The sequence below is a fragment of the Equus caballus genome, chromosome 3 (assembly GCF_041296265.1).
Source record: "Equus caballus isolate H_3958 breed thoroughbred chromosome 3, TB-T2T, whole genome shotgun sequence".
Lineage (NCBI taxonomy): Eukaryota > Metazoa > Chordata > Mammalia > Perissodactyla > Equidae > Equus > Equus caballus.
In genome coordinates, this window is record NC_091686.1 from 29,640,320 (window position 1) to 29,649,649 (window position 9,330).

Here is a 9,330-nt window from a genome sequence, read left to right on the forward strand (position 1 = left end):
ATGCCAAGACTAACCCTTTGTTGCTGAAGGAACCAAGGACTTAAAAGCCATATAGAAAAGAAGGTTGGCATCCTCATTCAAAGGTCTCCCTGAGAGGCCCATCTTTTGTCTCCTCATCAGGAGTCTGATTCTCTGGGAAGTCGCAGACTCTGTGTACACACACACACACACGAATGGATCCCTGGCTGGGGAGGATTTCATTTTGGCGGCTCAAGGTTGGAGATTTTGACTTCATATGCTGCTCTTGCCGCATTCAGACTCAAAGAGGTTTGTATGGAGTGTGCCATTTACTGCTAAGTTTTCACTCAGAGCAGTCACCAGCACACCTCAAACCCTGGGATATACAAATTAATGAAGGCCAGGTGAAGAAAGCTAAGTCCTCAGCATTGGCCGCTCTGAACTTGTCTGCCTGTGACCTCAGCTGTGACCCATCCTTAAGTCTTAGGAAACTGAGATATGGTTGTATCAAGTGGTCTTAAGAAACAGCTTTGCTCTGGCTGCACAAAGATTAGAAAAGAGGAAAGAGGAAGGCTAGTGAGGGAGCTGGGACACCAGTGACATGCTCTTGAGACCAGTAGCCAAGGAAGAAGAGAGCCCTCTGAAGATGTAGTACAGAACACGCATTTCCTTTGGGGTATTTCAAGGTCCTCTGAGGGATGCCCAGATTTACTGCATGTTGATAGCACATAAGAAGAAGTGTGGCCAATTTAAATGTTACTATTCTTATGTCACCAAGGACTCTTTCAAAAATCTAAGCACTTACGTTTTAAAGGAAAATTACAAACTTTATAATTACTTCCTTATTTTTCACTGCAGTTTAGTGAGTGGCTGTTGTAAAGTTCTGAAGAAGAAATCTAAGATAAAATTGACCCAAGAAAGAAACTGACCTCAGTGTGAGTTTTGTATCAATGCTTGTTTAGTTCCTCCTGCCCCAATAATATATCCGGACAGCGGGTACATTTCAGAAAAGTCAGTTTGCAGTAATAATTCCTCACAGGTGTGCAACACCTTATACTTTACAAAGCACTTGCACACCTGTTAGCTGATCAGATTCTCGCAGAAATTGTATCCGTTAAGGTTCTTTGGGTTTCAAGTAGTAGAGAGTAGCTCTAGCTAATTTAAGTGAAAAAAGAGCAATTTTTAGAAACTCGGAAAGAGTTGAACAATTTTTATCTATTCATGGTAAGCAGTGCTAGCTTCTATAATAGATAAACCCTGAAATCTCGGTGGTTTAGTGCAGTAAAAGCCTATGTCTCACTCTCCTCACAGTCCGGTTCAGTCTCCAGGGAAGGGGAGAGTGGCTCTCCTCCTCATCACGCAGGCACCCAGCCTTCTTTCATTCATTGTGCCATCATCTTCAACCTTTGGCCTCCGAGGTTCCTGCAGAAAGGGAAGCAAGAGCTTGGTTTTCCCCAACACGCCTATTTAAACGAGGTCTCCTGCAACCCTTGAAATTCTCCAAGCCCTACCCAGTGCTTCGCCCATCTGAAATCTGAAAAAATCGCCCATCTTGTATATTACTACAGTGAAAGCTTCATGAGGGCAGAGACCTGCTTTATTGACTGGTGTGTCTCCACTGCCTGTACTAGGGTCTGGCATAGAGAGAATTGAAAAAGAATTGCTGAATGAATAAGTGAGGAAACATCACATCTCTGGTTGTCTCTGTTCAAAACCAGATTAGCAGGTGAGACTTTCTTCTGGCCCAGGTTGGATCAGAAGTCACCTCTACTATAGTCAGGGATGGCAAGTGGGTACAGGAACAACTATTAATGGCCCCCTGCTATAAACTGGGACAGTTTTCTAGAGACAGGAAATCATTGTGAGCCTGGAAGACGCTCTAAAACCTTGTTACCCAGAAGGGTGGAGTGGCAACATCAACATCACCTGGGAGCTTATTAGAAATGCAAATCTCGGTCCCATGCCAAACCTAACAAGAATCTGCAAAACTCTTGCAAAATTTGGAATTCCCCAGGGGATTCCTATGCACAGCAAAGGCTGAGAGATACGGTCCTAGAAGGTGTTTACCACTACAACTCTCTGGAGTGGGGAAGACTCCTTGTAGTAGTCCCATGCTACACCTGGAAGGCAAGTGAGGTTAAGTGACTCGGCCAAGGTCACAGAACTATGAAACTGACAGAGGTGGGGCTAAAAGCCAAGGCTTCTGACTGGAGATCTCGCCTTACTCCATGCTTGTCCCACTGTGCTGCTTTATCTCCTGGATGACCCTATTGTCTTCCACAAATGAAAAAAAAAAAATTAAAAGGGAGAAATCAATAGAAAAAATAGTTACCTTTAAATGGTGGTTAATGGTCTTAAGAATTGATTTGTTTTAGAAAAGGAAACAAGCGTTATCACTTGCAGTGCATTTAATAAAATGTTCTTCCCCATTACATATTAAAGAACTCACCAAGTAACAAAATGAATGTTTATATTTCATTTATTCAGCAATTAAGCATCTTAATATTCTTTTATAAGCATTTATAGCACTGATTCAGAATCACCAAGCATCCTATTTGGGTCAATGGTTTTTCTTTTTCCTTTTAAAAATCTTTGAAATACCTCATTATTATTATCCATGCCTCTCTCAGTATGGATCAAACTAAGTGTTAAATAGTGCTGATTAAAACTACATGTTATTTTGAGTGTCTTGTCCAAGGGCTCTCTGTTTAGGGCTGCAGCATTTGGAGCTTTCTTAGAAGGACACGAAGGACCCCCTGAAATAGTAAGGCTTGCCTCTGCCACTTTTGCTCTTTACTGTTACTGCTGCCTTCTGTTCTTCACTGTTTTCAGAGATAGAAGTGTGTGAATACCAACTATGTTAATCAGGCCTCTTTGGGCTGCAAATCATAGAAATCCATCCCGATAGAGGTAAACCAAAGGCAGGAATGATTGGCTTTTATAACCGGAAGCTCAAAAGGTAGATCTAGCTTCAAGACCTCAAACATCATCAGATGTTTGTCTCCCCATCTCTCAGCTCACCTTTCTTCTGTTTGGCTGGCTCTTCTCCTTTGGTGACTAGAATTCAATGGCAGCCGAAGCTGCCAATGGCTGCTGTAACAAATTACAAACTCGGAGGCTTAAAACCACACACAGTTTTTCTCTTATAGTTCTGGAGGCTACAAATCTGAGATCAATTTCCTTGGGCTAAATTCAAGGTGTTGGCAGGTCTGGTTCCTTCTGGAGGCTTAGAGGAGAATTTGTTTCCTTGTCTTTTGCGGTTTATGGAGCCATATTCTCTGCATTCCTTGGCTCATGGCCTCTTCCTCCATCTTCAAAGTCAGTAACATAGCACCTTCCAGTCTCTCTTTGCGTCTTTTGTTGTCACGTGGCCTTCTCTCTCTTCTGTAGTTTAATCTTCCTTTGCGTCCCTCTTATAATGATACTTGTAATTACATTTAGAGCTCACCCAGATAATCCAGGATTATCTGTTTATTTCAAGATCCTTAACTTGTGATTACATCTGCAAAGTCTCTTTTGACAGGGAAGGTACAATTCACATGTCCCAGAGATATGATATGGATACCTTTGGGGGCCATTATTCAGCCTCCCAAAGATGGGTTTCAGTCCCACTCAACCACCGAACAGAGAAAGATTATTACAGAACATGTCAGATGTGGTTTCCCAAAAAAGATGGGATTCTTGGCACATAACTAAAGAATATACCACACCAACCAAACCTGCTTCTTTTGAACCCCCTTCATGAAGTGAAGAACAAACTCCGTCAATACTTCCTTTTTGTATGTGGGGCGTCCTCTTAGATGGGGGTGATGTAACTCAGAGTAGGATTTGCAAGGAATTCCGGTGGTTGGATTCTGCGAGATAACCACCACGTCCTAGTGTGAGTTTCCCCAGAAGCAGACCTGAGGCAAGGATTCAAGTGCAAATGGTTTATTTGGGAAGTGACCCAGGATATGCCAGTAGGGGAGTGAGGAATTGACACAGGAGAGGGAAGGAAGCCAGCTATCATCAGGATAGCTGGAGCTTAATCCTTCTGGGAAATTCTAGACCCCAGTGTAAAAACCTTTCTCAGAGTTATCCCACCTTGTGGGGAGGCAGCTCACTGTTTACTTACTAACAGCCATCGGTTACTGGTTGAGGGTATGTTGTGGTATTGGTGTGTGGTTGTGTTTATTCCCCATCACTTCCAGTCTTCTCATGACAGAGCACAAAGTCATTCAGGTGACGGCATTTGGAAGTTAGGTGGGCAGGCACTGATGTGGTAGGGGTGGGCGGATGGCAGTGGGACATTAGTAGTATCTGATACACACCAGAATCCTGTAAAGTTGTACCTTTTAGGGTGCTGTATATTGGCATTGTCATCCAGTGTGTCTCTTACCCCAGTGGTTTCCTTGGGCACAGCTCCTGAAGTGTCTATTGAGGAAGTGGCATGTGCCATGAGTCCTAAAGAATGAGTAGAGGGGCTGGCCCGGTGGAACAGAAGTTAAGTTTGCACATTCTGCTTTGGTGGCCCAGTGTTCGCTGGTTCGGATCCCGGGTGCGGACATGGCACCACTTGTGAAGCCATGCTATGGTAGGCATCCCACATATAAAGTAGAGGAAGATGGGCACAGATGTTAGCTCAGGGCCAGTCTTCCTTGGCAAAGAAGAGGAGGATTGGCAAGAGATGTTAGCTCAGGGCTAATCTTCCTCAAAAAACCAAAAATGAACGAACAAACGAAAAAAGAATGAGTATGAGTTTGCCCAAGGAGAAGAGAAGAAAGGGACATTTTGGTAGAAGAAGTAATGGGCAAAAGCGTAGAGTCGGGTTTGAGTGTCTTGGGTTTGGGGAGTGAAGAGGTGCTAGCTGTGTCTGTGCTGGGAGGAGAAAGGAGATCCTGTTCTGTATGCGGCTCAGATCAGTTAACCTGAAGGGGAAGACCTTGACCATGTGTTGGCACTGTAGGCTGTAGCAAGAGGGAAGAAGTCATGGACTTTACAGTCAGAGCAAGGGAAATTTGAACCCTGGCTCTGCAAAGAGGCATTCAGAAATGATGAAATAGAATGATGCCTGCGTCCCCCACAGATGCCCACTGGGCGGTGTTAGTTGCTCTTGTTATAGATCGGGTTCAATATTACACGTGTGAAACTTGTACAGGAATGTTCACAGCAGCATTATTCCTAATAGCTCCAAAGAAGAAACAGCCCGAATGTCCATTAATGGATGAATGGATAAATAAAATGTGATACCTCCGTACAAATGGAATACTACTCAGCCATAAAAAGCAGCAAAGTACTGATACGCGCTACAACATGGATGAACCTAGAAAACATTATGTTCATGTTTTTATTACCCAGTTTCAGAAGCCATTCACAAGACAACTCATATTACATGATTTCATTTATATGAAATGTCCAGAGTAGGCAAACCCATAGAGACAGAAAGCAGATTGATGGTTGTCAGCAGCTGAGGGGTTTGGGGTGAAACGGAGATAATAGGTTCAGGGTTTCTTTTTGGGGTGATGAAATGTGGGGATGGTTGTACAACTCTGTGAATACGAAACACCATTGGTTTGCATACTTTAAATGGGTGAGTTGCATGATATGTAAATTGTAGCTCAATAAAACTGTTATGACAAGAGATTACAGCTACAATAATGTCACTCTCATTGCAATTTCAACATTGCTTGAGTGGGAAAGGATAGGATGGCCTGTCACCCTGAGCATGCCCATGGCTGTGTGTCACAGATGGCAAAATCGATATAGGTAAAAGTTTAGGGGCCGGTGCCTTAGAAAAACAAGCTTAATTCTCTTGCTCCATCATCTCAATATGACGGTTTTGCCCCTGGGACTCTCCTCTCACCTTCTTCTTTCTCAGGGCAAGGAGAAAAAGGTACAAATAAGGAGGGAGAGTGAGATTGGAATAATAAGTGTGTTTTCAATTATCTGCAGTGAAAATTGGGAGTCGACTTGTATTAATTTTTGTGATCAAATTACTTCATTTTGCCTCTCCTCTAGCTGCAAGGGTAATTTTATGCTGGGATTACTTTAGTCATTCTAATTATGCATGCATCAATATTTAGTGGGTGTTTACCTAATCCACAGCAGACCCAGATGTTTTCCTCCCTCAGAGACCACGGCGCCACAGTATAACATGACTAGGTGTGCACGGTGCGGAGATGAAGCTCCTTTTATGTCTCCGTCCTTGTTTGAAAGGAATTTTCAGGTGGCGTTTCTTGAAAAGCAATGTGCGTGCTATTCAGATGCTTCTACGAAACTAAAGGCGGTACTGGGCGTGCTATGAGCTCATTATATGATACTAAATGCAATTCTTGCACAGATGTTTCATTAGGGATTCAGTTATGTAAGATGAATTTAAATTTGCTTAGATTTTCCTTTTTGCAAAGACCCTTTCCTTTCTAGGTTTCAACTCTGAACCCTGAGCTGATGACTCCAAATGTATATGAATTTGCCACTGGGCTGTATTTATGGGGATGGTCTAAGTATCTTAACCTAATGTTCAGAAGTGGGTTCCTTATCTCCAGCAATACCTGGCATTGGCCATACCATTTTGACACCCCCCTTCTTTTCCTTCATTCTCATATTAGTTTAATTTTGCCTTGCAAATTCTCTTGGACTCATTCTCTCTTTTTTCATTCCTTCTGCTTCCATTCTGTTTTCCTGATGGCTTCCTAACTAGAAGAACACCCCAGAGTGTCAGCAAGTGAGTTTTGGCAGTCTGCAAGGTTTGATCCCCTCTTAGACAGTCCTTCTTGAGGCTAGACCCCAGTACTGACTTCTTCCATTCCCAGGGTCCAAAGACACCTCCCCCTAGTACCCCTCCCCCAGGTCCTGTGGGATGAGATGAAGCTGAGAGAGAGCGTTAGGTAAGAGAGTAGGACATGAAATGGCACAATGCAGGGGAGAGTGTGGGAGACCAAAGGCACAACATGGACCACAGGGTCTTAGGAATGTGGAAGGAGAGAGAAACAAAATACCAGGAGAAAGGTTTCCTTCCTATTGGTGGCATGGCCCTGTGGAATGGCTGTTCCTCTTTCACTCGGAGGCATCTTGTTTAACTAGTTGTACTCAGAATTGAGTAAATCAAAATAGTGTTAATTTCAGTACAAATACAGTATTGTGAATGCAATATTTCTGCTAAAATACTTTAATCTTATCATGTGTCTTACATATACTTTAAAACAACTTTGTAACTGAAGATTTACTTCATTCAATGTATAGAAAATATTCATCATATAATTGGCCAAACCATTCCACATTATCAAATCAATCAGCCAGATCAGAGTTTTTGAATTCTTTCTGAGTCATACGCCCCAAGTGATGTTTAATGATCAGCAGTTAGGAAAAATATGACTTCATAGTTCAGTTTAAACAAATACAACAGTATCTTCATGACAACGATTTCATTTCTGGTAGACAGGTAGATCAATCGATTGTGGTGTTTGTTGTTGTTGCCACGAGTTTGTTACTTAGATTATTTTCACAGGAAAATTTAAAGCATGCGAAGGGGAAGAAAGTGGGGGTAGGTGCATCGAGCAGGAGACCTTTCAGCAAGGAATTATAGGAGGCCAGGGAATTAGACAAAAGGACGAGAGTGTACCAGGCAGAGGGAAAAGCCAGAGCAAGGCTCCAAGGCAGGAGTGTGCCCTGAGTGTGTGAGGAACAGCAAGGCAGCCCTTGTGACTAGCGTGGGGTAAATGTGGGGCTAGCATTCAGAGATGTGTTCCAAGAGCTACGGATGCCAGATTTCTAGCCTTGGAGCCATTTAAGGATTTTGGCTTTTGCTCTGGGTAAGATGGGGAGACTTTGCCAGCAAGGTTTTTGGCAGATGAGTGATGTGATAGGGTTTAGGTTACAAGAATATTTCTCCAGTGCTAGGTTAAGAATGGACCATAGGGACACAAGGCGGACTCAGAGGGACCCGTTAGGAGGCTGTTGCTGCAATTCAGGCAGGAGGTTAACAGCAGTGGAGTGGTCAGGTAGTGGATATATCCTGAAGGTACGGCCAAAAAGATTTCTTGTTGGATTGGATGTGAGTTGAGTCAAAAAGTAGAGTCAAGGGGAGTCCAATGCTTGTACGCTGTGCTACTAGAAGAATGAAGTTGCCTTTGCTAAGATGCAGAAGGCTTTGAAGTAAGTTTAGAATATATACTTTGGGGAGTAGAAGTTAGAATGACCTGTGAACTGGCAGGATGGAGGGAGAAGTGGGAGTCAATGGGACAATAAGGGGAGAAGGAAGAGGAAGGGGCTAAAGAGATAATGAGAGAAGCTCAAGGAATCATCTATGAGGTTGGGGACACTACAGTGGTGGTGGTGGAAGATGAAGGACCTTGTTATCAGCTAGAGTTCCCTTTACCGTCATAAGCACTTTGGTGATTGTGTCAGTTTTCCAGGGCTGCAGAGCAAAGCATTACTAACTTAGTGGCTTAAACAACAAAAATGTATTCTCTCTCAGTTCTGGAGGCCAGAAGTCTGAAATTAGGGTGTCTGCAGGGCCAGGCTCTTTCTAAAGTCTCCAGGGGAGGATCTTTCCTTGCTTATTCCACTTCTGGTGACTCTAGGACTTCCGTGGCCATGACACCATAACCACAATTTCTGCCTCCGTCTTCACATGGACTTCATCCCTGTCTCCCACTGTCTTCTTCTCCTCTGTCTCTTATAAGGATTCCTGTCATTGGATTTAGGGTCCATCCTAATCCAGGATGATCTCCTCTAGAGACCCTTAAGTTAATTATATCTGCAAAGACCCTTTTTTGCTCCAAATAGTATCACATTCACAGGTTCAAGGTGTAAGGACATGAACACATCTTAGTGGGGCCACTATTCACCCTACTACAGTGATGTAAATACTTCATCCAGCTCTCCCACTCCAACTCTCAACCCCTTAAGGTACGGGGAACTTCAATAAAGTTGACTTTACTGCTATCAATTTTGTTTGGCAAACAGAAAAGAGAGGTTGAGTTACACGTTGAATCCAGAATGGGAGAGAGAAGTGGTGACCGACAAGAGGCAGATGGAACTGTGAGAAAGAAGGCCCCGATGATCTTGAAGAAATCTTGGCCAGACTTTGAGGTCCCCATGCTACCAGCTTCAGAATTTGAACCAATCTTATCTGGATTTCAAAGTTTAGGAAGTTCCAGCTGATATCTGGGTTATAAGGACATAAAATATGATCACACTATATATTCTACTTTGTAACCTGCTCTCTTTGCTCAAAAAATATTGCGAACACTTTCACAAGTCATTAAATATTCTTCAACAACATGATTTTTAATGGCTGTATAGCAGTCCATCAAATGAAAGTACCGTAATTTATATAACAAATCCTTTATGGTAGGCCATTTAGGATGTTTCTGCATTGTATGTGTGATA